The following is a 17,389-nucleotide window of genomic DNA, read 5'->3' on the forward strand; positions in this document are numbered from 1 at the left end:
AAAGGCCCGAGGTTGCAGCTGCAGGGAGCGAGGCAAATCCGAATCCAGGCCCTCAAATCATCGCTGTCTGCTCCTGACAGCACAGCTTTGCGCGCGCATCGTTTCAAAAACAAGACAAGCAGAGCAGCCCTTTCCTCCCAGTACACGCACGTGCGTGGGGACGCAGAACCCAGAAGCGGGCTCTTTGTTACACGCCCGCGAGCGGCAGCACAGGTGTGAAAGGGGGCGTGGCGCGAGAGGCGCCAAACTGGGAGGGGGTGACGGTGAGGTACGCCTGCGCGAGCCGCTCGAGGCCAGGCGGCGCCTCTCCCCTGACCTCAGGGCCAGACGCATGCGCAGGTGGAGGGCAGCCCGGGGAGGAAGGGGTGGGCGCGTCGTACTTTGCTTCCGGCGCCAGGGGATGCGCATCCGGGTCGCGTTGTAGCCGCTGCCGTCGCTGCCGCCGCTGCTGCTGGTGCTGCCGCCGTCCCCGCCGCTGCTGCCACAACTGCCTCCGGGTCTTCCTCCGCCGCCGACGCCTAGTCCTCCCGCCCGGGCTGCCGCGGGGCCAGACGTGTCCTCATGCCCCTGTCCCGCCGGGGGCCGCCGCCGCTGCCCGGTGAGTCCCCGCTTCTGCCCGGGAGTGGGATGGATACTCGGGGATCGGGGCTCTCGGCTGCCTCGGCGCCCCCGGCCCCGGCTCCTGCCGGGCCTTAGGTCGCCCCTGCGCGGCCGGGCCCCAGGCTGGGCAGGTTCGCGTGAGAGCCCCGGGTGTCGGCGCCGGAGCTCCAGGTGGAGAGTCTCTGGACCTGGGTTCGAGTTCTGCCTAGGTGGCTTAGGAGCTGGGTGACCTTGGGCAAGGCCCCGGCCCATTCTGGGCCTCGGTTTCCTTACCTGCAAAAGGAGGAGGTTAGATCGCGTTTCTCAGGTTTCTTTAACCTAGTTACGTCCCTGGGTCTAGGACTGCCAGGCCACTCTTCATTTGTGGGGGACGGGGGAGAGTCAAAGCCCCCAACCTATTAGGTGTTTCAGGGGGGTAAGGGCTATTTAGTTGAATTCGGCAGACGGTGTAAGTGCTGGGGATCTATAGGATATGACTTTAGTATTTGTATTCCCAGTATCTAGTGCTGAGGAGGCGTCTGAGTCAAGTCAACAAGCATTTATTGGCTTTGTCATACATAACAATAACAGTAATGATAGCTAGCGTTCATTTAGCACTTTAAAGTTGGGAAAGTGCTTTACGAATATGATTTCATTTTCCACCCGCAACAACCCTGGGAGGTAGATGATATTATTATCCCCATTTTACAGATGAGGAAATTAAGGCTGAAGACGCTTAAATGACACACAGCAACGGAGCTGGTTTTGAACTCAGGCTTTACTGACTCCAAGTCCAGCAGTATCCACTGGGCCACCTAGCTGAGATATTAAGCACTTAGCAGGGTGCTGTACTAAGCTCTGGGGAAATGAAGGGGAAAAAAAGCATAGTCCTTGTCTGTTCCAATAGGTTAGAAAACAAAAATAACCATGCCCTTGAAGAATATGTTCAGTGCGGTGTATACAATGTGTACAGTGCAAATGGTAGGTAATACGGGGGGAAAGTGCAAGAAGTGTGTGGGGAGGGAGTGAGAGAGGCAAGACTAGGAAGACCTCCTTCAGGAGATGGAATTTTAGTTGAGTGTTAAAAGGAAATGTTTGTTGATTGATTAATAGACACCTTTTCTCCCTTCCCCCCAACAAACAAACAAACAAAAAAACCAAGAAAAGATCTCTGAGCCCAAAGAGCTTCCCTTTGCTTGGGAGGAGGTGGCTGCACAATCTTCATCCGTGAAAAAAGTCCAAGGAGAATTGAATTAGGGAGGGCATTAACACTTGGGTCCATGAGGAAATCTTGTTGTAGATGGTTACGCATGAATTAAGCCTTGAAGGAAAACAGGGAGTCAGGTGGAGATGAGTGAGTGCTGACTCTCCAGTTGTACGATTGGGGCATAGAGTTTGGGGAAGACGTAGTAGGTCAGTTTGGCTGTGGTGAGGAGTATTGTAATTTATAGAAACTTTATTTAGGAACTGCAGGGCTTCTGGGTGTTAATGTAAAGTCACATAGTGGAACTGCCCTGGAATTTGGAGGAACAACAAAAGAAGATTTTCCCATGGTTGTCCTTTGAGCTCTTGGCCTGTAGCTCTGAGCTTAGATTTGGTCTCTAACCCCCCCCCCCACACACCACCGCCTCCATACAGCAGAGTCAATAGATATTATGCTTATAATTGTTTGTAGCTGCAACTCTGCCTGTGATTTTGTTGTTCATTGATGGTGTAATCATTGTGTCTTAGAGGAAATGTGGTATCCTGAAAAGAGCAATAGACTTGGAGTCATCTGAGTTCAAATCCTGCCTTTGACATTCATTAACATAGAGCCATGAACAAGTCACTTAAGCTCTGTGAGTTTATGCCTTAAATTCGGTCAGTCCACAGTCATTTGTTAAGCAATTATAATGTGCCAGCACTGTACTAAATGCTGAGGATACAAAGAAAGGCAAAAACTCCATTCCCTAGCCCTTAAGGAGCTCACGTTCTAATGGGGGAGACAACCCGCAAAGAACCACACATGAGAGATACAGAGAGTGTAAACGGAAGGTGATATCAGAGGAAATGTTCTTTAGGGGATGAGAGGAGCAGGAAAGGCCTCCTGTAGAAGGTGGGATTGGTGCCGGTTCTTGAAGGGAAACCCTGAGAAGCCAGGGAGTGAGCAGGGAAAGACTTCTGAGCTTTGAGGCAGCCAGAAAAAGCTCTGAGATAGCAGCTAGTGGCACATCAGGCGGGAGGAACAGCAAGGAGACTGGTGTTCCTGTATCGTAGAGTATGGGGGAAAGAGGAAAATCTAAGAGACCTAGAAAGGTGGGAAGGACTTCCGGTGCCAGAGGATCGTATATTTGATCTTAGTGGCAGTAGGGAGCTCCTGCAGTTTGGAGGGGCGGACAACTTAAATATGAATTGTTGTCTGTCAAGGTAGAGGATGGCTGTTTACGGGTGAGATAATAATTGGGGTGGTAGAACCAGCCCTATTTTTCCCACAGGCTTTAGCTGTGAGTCACTTTAGTGCTATCCAGGAATTAGCATTTTTTGCCTTTGTGATGCATAAGTTTTGTGGGAGATGAGGCTTTAAAACCATAGAAGAAATTTTGCTATATTGATTCAATATGATAGTGATGAAATTATGGAGTTTCTCCTCTCCCTCCAGCCCCCGAAGTCTTCCAAAGACCTAATCTGTTTTTTTAATTACTTTATTTTGAATTATCAATAATCACTTCCATAAGCTTCTGAGCTTCAAATTTTTCTCCCTCTCCTTCCCCACCTTCCTCCCCAAGACGATGCCCAATCTGATATAGGCTCTACATATACATTCCTATTAAACATAGTTTCACATTAGTCATGTTGTTAGAAAGAATTAGAGCCAACAGGAGGAACCACCAGAAAGAGGAAACAAAACACAACAGAAGAAAAAAATAGCAAATAGTGTGCTTGGATCTGCATTCAAACTCTATAGTTCTTTCTTTGGATGTGGGTAGCATTTTCCATCAGGAGGCCTTTGGAGATGTCCTTGTATCACTGAGAAGGGTTAAGTCTGTCAAAGTTAGTCATCGCACAGCGTGGCTGTTACTTGTGTACAGCATTCTCCTGTTCTTCTCGCTTCACTCAGCATCAGACCATACAAGTCTCTTCAGGTTTTTCTGAAGTCTGCCTGTTCATTTCTTGTAGCATAATAGTATTCCATTACATTCATTTACAACAACTTGTCCAGCCATTCCCCAATTGATGAGCATCTTCTCAATTTCCAGTTCTTTGCAACCACAAAAAGAGCTGCTATGAATATTTTTGTACATATGTGTGTCCTTTTCCCATTTATATGATCTCTCTGGGATACAGCTGTAGAAGTGCTATTGCTAGGTCAAAGGGTATGTACATTTTTATAGCCTTTTGGGCATAGTTCCAAATGCTCTCCAAAATGGTTGCTAATCTATTTTCTATGCACAGTCGTAATGCCCATTCAACTTTGGTACCTAAGTTTACATCCCTCTCCTGGTCACTCAACAGGTTTTTTTGTTGTTTTCATGGTATTTAAAAATTCATATCACTTCCCTGTCTCTCCCCTCACATAATTTCCAGTCACAGTTCAACACCATAGAATGTTAGAAGGAGAAGAGAGTTTAGAGATCATTTAGTCCCAAAGCTCTCATTTTACCAGTGAGGAAATTGAGGCTTAGAGTGTTTTAGTGGCTTGCTCAATGTCACATAGCTAGCAGAACAGGACTAGAAACTCTGATTTCCTCACTTCCAATCCTGTGGGGTTTTTCCTCCCACTATGACTCTTTACTTCCTCTCTGTATAATATGATCATAATATTCTTCATCTCTAGTCACTTTGCTTTTAGTAATTTTCCTCTCTCATATTTTAGGTGTCATGCTTTGAGCAATGATAGAAAAACTAGAAGGTTTCCTTACTAAATCTCTTTTTGAACACTTGAGAAAATTTTAGTTTTCTTACCTGTAAAATGAGGGAATTGGAACAAATCATCGCTAAGGTCCCATGTATTTCTAATTTTCTTTTTTTTATCTTTAGGCAGTTGGGGTTAATGATTTGCCCAGGGTCACACAAGTGTCCAGTGTATGGTCTGAGGCCGCATTTGAACTCAGGTCCTCCTGACTTCAGGGCCAGTGCTCTATCCACTGCGCCACCTAGCTGCCCCCTATGTACTTCTAAAATCCTGTAGTTCCTAAATATATTATAAAGCACACATTTTGTTCTTGTGGCACACGTTGAAGAATTTTCATTTCCTCCATCTTCTTCAATCAACAAATGTTCATTGTGCACCTGCTATGTACCGTCTAAGAGGCGGTATGTTGTAGCAGAGAGCCAGCCTTGGAAGCTGGGAGACTTGGATTCATGTCATCAGTTAGTAGAGAGAATTTTCTTACCATGATTTCCTTATAAGAAACCATGGATAGGTGTGATCCAAGCACAAAACTATCAGGATTCTTTGCTAAGTATTGGGCTTAGGAAGAAAAAACCAAAACCACTTCTGCTTTCTAGAGCTTGCCTTCTGTCACAAGAAAGAACCTGTCCAGTACTCAACTTAGCAAATATGAGATAGATACAGAGTAAATACCAGGTTATTTGGTGGTGGGGTGGGGGAAGGCATTAGTTTGCTGGGGGACTAGAAAAGAATTCAGTGCAGGGACATTTGAGCTGAGTTTTGATGGAAGTGAGCGTTTCTAAGAGGTTGAGGGAGAGAATTCCAAGCCAGGGGAACAGCCTAGATAAAGGCCCAGAGGCAGGAGATGACTGTCTTCTTGAGAGAGCAGCTAGCGGGTCAGTTTGGCAGGACCAGAGAGTATGTGGAGGGGAGAGATGTATGAGTTTAGAAGAGTAGACTAGAGCTAGATTTTAAGAGGCTTTAAATGCTAAACAAAGGGGTTTGTGTTTTGTCATAAAAGCAGTATGGTTTTGTGCACAGGGGAGTGACCCGCAGTCAGACATGTGCTTTAGGAATATCACTTTGGCAGCTGTGTGGAGATCATTTGGAGTTTGGAAAGGTTTGAGGCATGAAGACCAGTTAGAAATCTAATTATGGGGGCAGCTAGGTGTCGCAGTGGATAGAGTACTGGCCCTGGAATCAGGAAGACCTGAGTTCAAATCCAGCCTCAGACATATAACACTTCCTAGCTGTGTGACCCTGGGCAAGTCACTTAACCCCAATTGCCTCATGCCTCACCCCCCCCAAAAAAAAACCCCAAAAGGAATCTGATTATGGTTTGAGTTGTGGCAGTGCTATGTAGTGGGCAGAGCCAGTGGACTTGGAGTTGAGAGACCTGGATTTGAATCTTGGCTCTAATACATGATGTACAAATTGCTTCATGTAATTGGTTTCCGTAACCGAAATTTAACAGATGACATTTCACTTCTGTAAGCAGTTTCTTTAAGCAGAACTTTCTTCTTTCTGTCTTTATTGTAGTAGGCAAGGCAACAAGCATCTATTAAGTGCTTACTGTGTGCTAGGCACTGTCCTAAGCTAAGTGGTATAGTTAGGTGTTACAAGTCTTATTTATATAGTACTTATGAAGAGGCCTGTACCAGAATTGTAGCATGTCTTGGACCTCAGCTCATTCCAGACTGAGTCGAGCCTCCCCAGCTATTTTTAGCAAGGACCGTTGGAGATTAGCCAGGTCGGGCCTGGAGGATGGTAAGCAGTATCCTCTAGGTGGTCTCCCCCTTCCCATCAGTGAGTTGTCAGTCAGCAAGCATTTATTAAGCACTTACTGTGTTTTAAGCACCATGCTGAGCACTGAGGATACAGAGTCACAGTCCTGCTCTCAAAATTCATTCTCTGTAAATAACTATGTCCGTGTAAGGCATGTGCAGTGTAAATGGAAGATAATCTCAGAAGGAAGGCACTAGTAGGTGGTGGGATGGGAAAGGGCCTTTAGCTTAAGGTGGGATTGGGAGCTGAGAGATGAAGGAAGTCAGAGAAATTTGGAGTTGAGAGCGAGGGTAGTCCAGGGAGAGGAATGGCACGGAGGCCAGGGTAACTGGATCATAGAGAGTGTGGAGAGGGATAAGGTGTTAAGACTGGGAAGGTAGGCAGAGGCCAGATGGTGAAAGGCTAATTTAAGTGCCAGACAAAGGAGTTTGTATTTGATCTTAGAGGTTATAGGAGACACAGTCAGGGTTGTACTGGTAGCTGAGTGGAAGGTGATTTGAAGAGGAGAGAGACATAAAGGCAAGGATACCGACCAGATGGCTTTTGTAACAGTCTAGGCAAGAGGTGAACAGAGCCTGTGTGCTGGGGTGGTGGCCTAGTGGGGAGAAATTACAAGTGTTTTGAAGGAAGAAATAACAAGACTGACAACAGATTTATTATTTGGGGTGACTGAGTAAGGAGTTGAGGTTGTGTGCCTGGGAAAGTAGTGATCCTTTTCCAAGTAAGAGGAAAGTTGAGACAAGGTGAAGGTTTGAGAGAAAGATAAAGAGTTCTGTTTTGGACGTTTTGGAATTTGAGACGACTGGGCCATCCCATTTGAGATTTTCCAAAAATCATGAGTTGTGGATGTTGTTAAGTCGAGTCCTACTCTTCATTTGGGGTTTTCTTGGCAGAAATACGGGAGAGCTTTGCCATTCCTTCTCCAGGCTCCTTATTTTACAGTTGGAAAACTGAGGCAAACAGAGGTTAAGAAACTTTCCCAGTCTCAGAAGATTTGGTTTTAACTCAGGTCCTCCTGACTCCAGGCCCAGCACTATCCACTGCCCCACCCAGCTGCTGGGATTCATGTACACAGAGATAATAATCTAACTCATGGAAATTGATGATATCAAGTGAGACTAGTATAAGGGTTCTTAAAATGTTTTATGTTATGGAACTCTTTGGAAGTCTGGTGAAACCTTTGGACCCTTCTCAGAAGAATGTTTTTAAATGAATAAAATAAAATACATAGATTGGAAAGTAAACTGATTATTGAAATGTAGTCATCAAAATGTTATTTAAAAACACAAGTTCCTGGAGCACCTGGGTGACGAAGTGGATGGACTACCGGCCCTGGATTCAGGAGGATCTGAGTTCAAAATCCGGCCTGAGATACATAACACTTGCTAGCTGTGTGACCCTGGGCAAGTCACTTAACCCCATTGCCTAGGAGGGAAAAAAAACCCAACCACAAGTTCTCCAGGACCCCAGCTTAAGAACCTCTGAGTGAGTAGTGGAGAGGGCCCTGTACAAAACCTTGAGAAACCCTCATGGTGGCAGATATGACCTCAATGAAGAGCCAGCAAAGGTGACTGATGCAGAGTTAGGTCAGACAAGTAGGAGGGCTTCCATTTGACCTGCCTTAGTTCATTTGCCCAGTGGTTTTAAAATGGCCCAAGGCCAAATATGGAGTTTCTGACTTACGTACAGTCTGTTGTTAGCTCTAGGACTTCAGTTCTTAACTTGGATGAACTTTTTTTTTAAGGCAGTTAGGGGTAAGTGACTTCCCAGGATCATGCGGCTGGTAAGTGACAAGTGTTTGGTCCGAGGTCCTTCTGACTTCAGGGCCAGTGCTCTTATCTACTGCGCCACCTGGCTGCCCCGATTAACTTATTTTTAAAAACATTTTGATAACTGTATTTCAGCATAATTGGTTTCCTTTGGAATCCCATGTATTTTGTTTTATGCATTTAAAAACATTCTAAAGAGTCCAAAGCGTTCATCAGACTGCTAAAGGAAATCTTGTTGCAAAAAAGGTTAAGAACCTCTGCAGGCTCTAGGGTCTCTCTAGGTAGGTCAGGCAGAGATAAAAGGGATTGTGTCTGGGTTGATGGGCTCCCTGCTATTTGACCTTGATACTCCTTGGCATATTGAGGCCTCCATTTAGGATAGACTCATAAAGAGCAGGCAGGAACTCTAGAGTTGATCTGGTCAATCTCTAATTTAGCAGCTAAGGAAAAGGAGGGAGACTACCTTATTTACCCAGTGCCACATAGCAGGTAATGATGAAGTCTGGCAGGTGTGCACCCAGGAAGGGGTTTTGGCTTCAGTACAGCTTTCAAGTAAAGCATCACATCTTTGTAAACTGTGCCCACGTGAATTCAAGACAGTCAGGATTAGAACTTCTGTAGATCTTTGCTATCATGGATGTGGCTATCTTCACCCCCTCCCCCCTTTTGTGTTAGAATTCACAGTTCACAACTGACCAGTCTCTGTTAAGTCTGTTCTACCCAAACTACTGATTTTTTTAATCCGTGCTCAAAGTATTCTACTTGAACAAACCAAGTGCCGGGTACCCAGTATATTGAGGAGTTGAAGTTAAATATTTAGGTTTCTCTTTCCTATACATGTTTTGTATATCAATCAATAGACATTTTTTTCAAAAATTTTTTATTAATTTATTTGGTTTATCAACAATCACTTCCATATGCTTTTGAGTTTAAAATTTTTCTCCCCCTTCCTCCCTACCACCCACCCCAACACAGCGCCCAATCTAACATAGGCTATATATATACATTCTTATTAAACATATTTTCACATTAGTGATGTTGTAAGTAAAAATTAGAACCAATAGGAGGAACCACAAGAAGGAGGAAACAAAACTCAACAGAAGAGGAAAAAAAAGTAGCAGATAGTATGCTTCGATCGGCGTTCAAACTCTATAGTTCTTTCTTTGGATGTGGATAGCATTTTTCATCATGAGGCCTTTGGAGATGTCTTAGATTCTTGTATTGCTGGGAAGGGTTAAATCTATCAATATTAGTCATCACACAGCATGGGTATTATTGTGTACAACGTTCTCTTGGTTCTGCTCACTTCACTCGGCATCAGACTATATAAGTCTTTCCAGCTTTTTCTGAAGTCAGCCTGCTCATCATTTCTTATAGCACAATAGTATTCCATTACATTCGTATACCACAACTTGCTCAGCCATTCCCCAGTTGATGGGCATCCTCTCAATTTCTAATTCTTTGCCACCACAAAAGAGCAGCTGTTAATATTTTTGTACATGTGGGTCCTTTTCCTATTTGTGTGATTTCTTTGGGATATAGCCCTAGAAGTGCTATTGCTGGGTCAAAATGTTTGGCTCATTTCACAACTCTGCCAACAATACATTAGTGTTCCAATTTTCCCACATCTTCTCCAGCATTTGTCATTTTCTTGTTTTGTCATCTTGGCCAATCTAATAAGCGTGATGTACCTCAGAGTTGTTTTGATTTGCATTTCTCTAATCAGTGGCGATTTAGAGCATTTTTTTATATGACTATAGATGGCTTTTAATTTCTTCATATGAGAACTGCCCGTTTATATCCTTTGACCATTTATCAGTTGGGGAATGACTTGTATTCTTATAAATTTGACTTAATTCTCTTTATATTTTAGAAATGAGGCCCTTATCAGAGACACTGGTTGTAAAAATTTTTTCTCAATTTTCTACCTTCCTTCTAATCTTAGTTGCATTGGCTTTGTTTGTGCAAAATTATTTTTTATAATTCAATATTTAGGTCTTTCTTCCTTCACATCTGTTTTGTATATCACTAGACATTTGTTATGAGCCAGGTATTATGCTATGTACTAATAGATGGATGGATAGATAGATAACCTGTATATGTTTATCCTGTGGTAGTGACTCTGTACAAGGACTCTTAAGTAAAATGAAGAGTGCTAGTTTGTGTTGTTTCACAAGTTATTAACTGCTCCTGCTGTTTGGAGGATTGGTCACCTTGATCCTGTCTGATTGGTAAAACACCGTGAGGGAATGTAGGACAGCTAGGTGGCGCCATAGTGCGTAGAGAGCTGGGCTTGGAAATGGAAAGACTCATTCCTGAGTTGAAGTCTGGCCTCAGACACTTATTAGCTGTGTTACTCTGGGCAAGTCACTTAACCCTGTTTGCCTCAATTTCCTTATCTGTAAAATGAGCTAGAAGAAGAAATGGCAAACCACTCCACTATCTTTTCTAAGAAAACCCCAAATGGGGTCATGAAGAGTCAGACATGACTGAACAGTAACAACCACCACCACCACCAACAGGGAACCTGCCCCTGAATTTCCAAAGAAAAATAGGGTCACTCGTGATGTTAAGCAGGAGAGAAACCAACCATATTATAGTTATTAACCATATAGTTGTAAACCATATTATTTATATTATAAACCATAAAAGTCTCTAACCTATTCTCTAGTCCCACTTTGTAGAACCTAAAGACTTAGCATAAAATACATCTTTTATACTTTGACTTGTGCTGACTGAGTAGCCTTTTATGGTTTAAAGTCTGCAAATAAATTAAAGTAATTGATATTTGATTAGATTGTTCTTTTTCTCTCTCAATTTTTGTCCTTGACATCCCCTGCCTAGAACATTTTAATGAAAGATGCAGTTTTAAAAACTGAAATAGCATGCTTCTTTCTTTAATGAAGAGTTTGCTTTTTTCTTTTTAAATCATGTCCAGGCTACCTTATTTTCACTGCTATAAGTAGAATTCCACCTTACCCCCTCCACACACACCCCTCCACCCCAGTTTATTCAATGCAGCTCTGTTGTAATATGTTAATAATTGTATGATCAGAATCATGAGGTGTTACAGCTAGAAAGGATATTAAAGGATATCTAACCTTCTGATCTTCCAGTTGAGGAAACTGACATTCAGAAGAGGGAAGTGACTTGCCAGATTTCAGACTAGGACCCTGATTTCCAAATCTCCTGTCTAGGTCTTTGTACTGGGCATGTTGCCCCAACTGGGACCTTGGTTACAGTACTTCCCCTGTCCTGGGCCTCAGTTTCTTCCTCTATAAAATGAGAATTAGAAAGATCACTAAGACCATTACACAACTGTTTATTATCTGAGAGTGACATAAAGTAGTGGTCCAGAATCTTTTGTCTGATTCCTGCCTCAATATTTGAAAGCCTGTCATCTGGAAGAGGGAGTATACTTGTCTTGGGTTTTGGACCTGGAGGGCAGTACTAGGAGAAATGGAAATTTGCAAAGTGGCAAATTTTGGTTTGCTATGAAGAGAACCTTTCCAGAGAGAGAGCTACTCAGAGTGGAATAGGCTGTCTTGGGCGGTGGGCCCTGGTTCCCTCTTAGAGATTGGACGCCTCTGTGCAAGGCTGATTGGATGCCTCTGTGCGAGGGCTGCATGATTGAACATCAGTGAGTTCTGTCATAGAGGAGATTCTTATTCAAGTCTGGCATAGATGGCTAGAGATTGTCATTCTGAAATGCTTACATGTTAGAGAAGCCCCTAAATGTTAGCTTTCCCAGCATAAAGTAGACATTATATATAGTCTTTGGGATACTTTCAAAGTCAGAGTATTAACAAAAAGTTAGTTGAACACAAAATTGTATTTTGAAAATCTTTCATAATCATCTGCTTTGTATGAAAGCTACATGTTCAGGGATAGCGTGTTAGTAATATGTTAGGAAACTATCATGCTGGTTTGAAAATGAAAAGGCTGGTTTTAGAGATAGCAGTATCTTTAGATGTTCATCTGAAAGTACCTTGTACCAGAACAGAAGCCCCAATTTCTTTCTTAACGTTTCCTTGCCTGAATCCAGAATCCATCAACTAAGTGCTGAGGCAGCTAATTGCTGAAAGCAGCAAAGACCTAGATTGCTTCTTTTTGTTAGAATTTGAAACTAGGTTTTTGAAACAATTATGCATTTTATTTTATTTTGACATTTAAAGGATTTTAATCTTAATAATTTTCTGTATTTGAATTATACAATGATAATCACAAAACTAAAAGGTAGTTTAATTAATACTATATTATGTATGCCATACAAAAGTTTTTAGTTTTGAAGAGCTTGTTGATTACACTTAAGTTAATTAACTTGATTAATGACAGTACTACTTAGATGTGTATAAGTGATTGCCTAAACAAATGTAAATTGCAGTTTCCTTTTATGTGTAGTCTCTGCCAAATGTGAATTACTTGGGGGCAGGGACTCTCGATTTTTCTTTTCGTATCCACAAGGTTTTTGCCTTGGCACATAGCAAGCCCTTAATAAGTGCTTTTTCATTCATTACTGTGATACAGTCTGTTCAACAAATGTCTTGAGGCCAAATTTTCAAACTGTTCTTGTGAACAGTGTGAATGATCTGACTGGTTGTGAATGAGGCTAACATTTGGATATGTACTTTTGGTTTCATCTTATTTGGACAGGTAAGAGGGGATAGTTGGTGTTTTGTTTTCTTTAAAAACACTTCTGTGTAAAAATTGACATCAGTCATCACGAAACTGCTAGTGTAACAAGTTTTCTCTTTTATGAGTGAGAACGTGTAAGCTTCTTTGATTAGGAGCCCAAGTAGGGAGTCTTGCCTCCATCCTTGCCATCGTCCTAAGGATATACAGCTTTTGTGATCAGGAACCTAAGTCAAGCATTTATTTTTTTCCCCATCATGCTTTTTTACTGAATCTGACTTTGGATAATTCACAGATCCTAGATTTCTCTGTGTTTGTATGTGTGTTTTTCAGTTAGTAAAATGATGAAAAAAAAAAAGAAACAAAGATTCCATTGCTGCTTTTTTAGAAGGATATCTTGAAGATGTTAATGTTAAATACTTTGAGATCCTTTCAGAAATGGCTGTATGCTTACAAAATGCATGCAGTATTAATACTGAAATGTCTTAACCTTAAAATTATTTAATTTCTTCTTTCTTTGATCAGCAGTATACATTAAAATGGGTTAAAGAAAATGCCTTAAATTTAATGCTCTCCATATGGATTTCAAATATAAAACAGAGATTTTCTTCTTTATATTATGTCAGATAAGACTCCCCTCACATCTAATAGAATTTGACAAACTTATACAAACTTGAGCTTTAGCCACTTATTTTGAATCAGTAGAGTAGTAGCCAGATTTACATCAACATTTTCATTTTTATCTTACAATAAAGAGGAAAAAATATTTAAGACCAGTAAGTTCAGTTTTTGGTTGGAATATTTTTTAGTGGGTTCCTTTTTTTTGCCCCCAAGTGAAAGAAACTTAACTGCATTTTTTCTGAGAAAGGGGGTTGATCATTTGGTATTGAATTGGACATAGGAAATTACAAGATTTCAAAACTTGAAAATTTATGTAGTAATGAAAGGTGACCTCAAGATCTTTGAAACCAATAGATTTATGAAATTTAATTTTTAAAAATCTACCAGAAGATTCTTTTGTTTTTGGTAAAAAGAGACTTTTCCCCTATAGAACAGATGTTTGTTTTTGTTCCTTTTTTGTTAGGCCAGCTTAAGATAGACGTATTAACTAAATATTGCATTTTAATAAGATTTTCCCAATTAATTTTTTCTCTTGGAAAAAAAAGGGGTGTGTATGTATATACATGCACAGACATATTTGTATATGAAAAAACCCTCAGACTTTGCTTTAGACTTGCTGAAATTTTAAATGTTCTCTGCTTGGATACTGTAGCTTAATCTTTTAAAATAGGTAGGCATTTCAAATGGTTGGGTTCTTTGTTTCCACTTCTACGTGAAGCTCTGAAGAAAGATCAGATTGTACATTAGAGCAAACTACTGAAATGTGAAAAGTTTAGTAATGGAGGAATTGCAAGAGTTAGGAATATTGATAATTTGTTGCTCTACACTCTGATATGGGTGAGAATAAATTTGAAATGACGAGCTTCTAAGTAGAAAAGAATTTCATTGTTTGTGTTCTACTTGTTAAAAAAAACCATGAAATAATTCCTGAATTCCTTAAAACAAGAAAGACGCTTTTAGCACAGTGATGATGTTTAGCAGATGCATAAAATCTTAAATTTGTAAGTATTCATTTTTCTTCTAGATTTACTTCTAGTGCTCTGGTTTTCCCCTTATTAACAAGTAGTGATTCAGCAGTGATGTCTTCCTATTTTAACCCAAAATTTATCCTCCTTTCTAATTCAGCAGTATATAGCAAATCCAAAAACTTAAAAGTACTGCTGAATTAATACTAATTTATTAAAAATTGAAATATGTTGACTCTGTACAGTAAGATATTTGTAATAATACTAATGGAAAATAGAGGTGCTAAAAATTTGCCTCCCCCTCATCTCCTTCTGGCCATAGAGATGATACATTGTAGCCTCTCACAACTTTGTCATCATCACTCTTAAAGGGGGTCTAATTAAACAGAGGGCCTGGTGGGAATCTATTATGTTTGGATGGTATCAAAAGGAGAATGAAAACTTGAGGAAGAGGAACTACTTGACCTTAAAATGAGAGAAATTGGGATTAGAAGGAATTGTTTAATCTCCTCTGGGTTGAAGTAAGAGTTATGAACCTCTGAAAGGAACACGTTCCCCATAAGGATTGGATAGAATGAAAAACTTTTCCAGTCTTTGTTTCTTAAGTCTGTGTTTCCTGTGTTCATTGTTGCCTCCCATGATTTACTGTTTCTCATTCTACATACTTATTGTCTGATTTTTGAAATCATGAAATAAACATTTTCTGAAGGCAGTGAGTTTATGGTGCTCCCAGAGCACCATAGTCATAGATGTTTTAGTCATGGATGTGAATGGCTACTTCTCTTTAGTTAGCTGGTCTGTTTCATTTTAATTTTTATTGCCTAGAGGATTATAAATCTGTTCATTTAGTAAGTCCTGCCTAGGTTTTTTTTCTTTTTATTTATCATTAGATATTTTTCTTCTGCTTTCTTTGATTTGTTTTTTGGAATTGGGGAAACTTTCCTCCAGTTTTTCTCTTGTGTTTTGATTGTTTTAAGTGCAAAAACTCTTATTCAGGGACTGAAGTAAACAGAGGCCAATTGTTGCATCAGTTTTCTTAGGTAACTTTTTCTAAGGAGAATTTTAAAAACAACTAAAAATTGGCTAGTCCAAAGTAAATGTGGCCTTAGGCAGGAACACACAGAAAGAATCCTAGACTGAAAGCTAATGGGAAATGGAGAGAGAATTTAATGTAATCATCTAGTTTTACAGATCAGGACAATAGAAAAAGGGCACAGCTAGTTATCCGCCAAGCAGAGTCCAGGATTCTTTTCCCTGTACCAGATGCTGCCCTGTGATTTCTGCTCTTACTACAATCTCTTTACTGTAACATGTGCCTGAAATCATCATTAGCTAAGACTTAAGTTCAAGTCTCAAATCAAATTATAGAATTTAGAGGCGATCCAATTTAATCATTTCATAGAGGGAAACCTGAGATCCAGAGAAGTTAAGCATGATAAGGAAGCTAAAAAATTTCTCTGGCTATCAGTTGAGCTTGTATTATTAGAATCCAAGGCTATTTTAAAATAGATAAGGCTTGGTAGATGGAGAACTTCTGAAGCATCTGGTCCCTGTTGTTGGCTGAAAGCCAAAAGGCTACTGAGGAGCTTTTTTACTGGCCCCCTCCTGACTCTAGAAAAGGGAGATGAATTTAGAACAGTTGGATAGGCTGGGTGTGCAGCTCTAAGGGATAGAGCCTTAACTTTTAAGTCTCATATTTATTGGAAGACAAAATACAGTAGTTCTGAGCATAACAGATAGGGTCTTACCATGATCATAGGCTTGAGCACCAATTACCAGGTAAATAGAACTAAGTGTCGAGGCCACAGGTTCCCCATCCCTGCACTAGGATAATTAGGGGCAGCTAGGTGGTGCAGTGAATAGAGTTAGGAAGACTTATCTTCCATAGTTTAAATCTGGCCACAGACACTTACTAGCTTCGTGACCCTGGGCAAGTTACTTAACCTTGTTTGCCTCAGTTTCCTCCTCTGTAAAATGAGCTGGAGGAGGAAATGGCAAATTCCTCTAGTATACTTGCCAAGAAAACCCCAAATAGAGTCACGTGACTGAAAACAGCTGAACAACCGAAAGAGAATTAACTGCATAACATCTGACGCTTCCATGATTGAACTTAGGTTCAGTAGTTCAGTGATGTACGTAGGGTCCAACCTAGTGCTTTCTGCATATTTCTGAAGGCTAAAAATTACTTTAGGGAATTAGGAATGTTTTTGCTAACCTCTCATTGTTCGTAATGTCTTGCCTTTTATTTTTGCAACAGCATTTATGTGTAAATGCTGTGGACTTGTTGAACAAGAATAAGAAGACCAGTGAAGTGTGTGGAGAGTAGGAGTGCTGTGTAAGAAGGCTGAAATTAAGCTGGGGCCAGATCTTGAAGAGCTTTTAATGCCAAACCAAGGGGTCAGTCTTTTATCTTAGTGACACAAGAGATCCACTGGAGCTGATGTGATCACACCTTCACTTTAAGAAAATCACTTGGGCATCTGAATGGGGGAGAGTGGGAGTGCCAAAGATTTTGAGGCAAGAAGGAGAGCAATTGAAAGCTTTTGAAGTTGTCCACGGAACTATTACATCAAATTATTACTTCAGATGTTTATTGTTGAGAAGATTGGTAGAGTAATTTTTCTCACAAAATTGTGTAATAGCGTAATACTATATCCTTTCTGACTTTCATAGCAGATTATAAAGAGTGTCTTTGCTACAGAAGCATTGGCAGCCCTTGCTACTTGTTCTGGAAGACTAAGGATTGGACAGTATCTGTGAGCCTCAGGGGGTGAGGGCGACCAGGATCCTGCTGCCAGCAGGTTCTAAGAGGTCACTGGAGTTGAGCCTACTTGTCACCTTTCCCATTTATACTCTTTAAGGCTCCATACTTCTCTGAGACTGTGTTTTTTTTTTCAGCCCCCGCCTGACTGGGAGAGGGTTTTGGTTGAGGAGGAGGTGGTGGTGGTGGGGTGGTATCACAAAGGACAATGCTGAGGAGAGAGCTTAGAGATGCCTATATGGTTGTCTCTTTTCTATCTCTCTGTACTTAGATCTGTTGGCTGTGCAGTGCTTGTAACTAGGACTGCACTTTGGGTTTCCTTCCTCCTCCCTCCTCAACATTTTGTCCTTCCAGCTTTATACAGCTGGCACAGCAGTCCCCTTTTTCTTCTCTCTTGCTTCAGAGG

The 17,389-nt window shown here is 41.2% G+C and overlaps 1 protein-coding gene across 3 annotated transcripts in view; it reads left to right on the top strand.

Moving 5' to 3' along the window:
• Positions 1-389: 389 nt before the first annotated feature.
• The window catches only part of EYA3 (EYA transcriptional coactivator and phosphatase 3), a 119,787-nt gene continuing 102,787 nt past the window's right edge, over positions 390-17,389 (top strand). The window contains exon 1 of one of the 3 annotated variants that reach the window (XM_020983295.2): positions 390-598. The gene's annotated coding sequence lies outside the window, so the exon portion shown is untranslated. The remainder of the gene's footprint in view (positions 599-17,389) is intronic. The other 2 variants (XM_020983291.2, XM_020983292.2) reach the window with 2 other exon arrangements.

Source organism: Phascolarctos cinereus, unplaced genomic scaffold (genome assembly GCF_003287225.1).
Source record: "Phascolarctos cinereus isolate Bilbo 61053 unplaced genomic scaffold, phaCin_HiC Scaffold_726;HRSCAF=1367, whole genome shotgun sequence".
NCBI lineage: Eukaryota > Metazoa > Chordata > Mammalia > Diprotodontia > Phascolarctidae > Phascolarctos > Phascolarctos cinereus.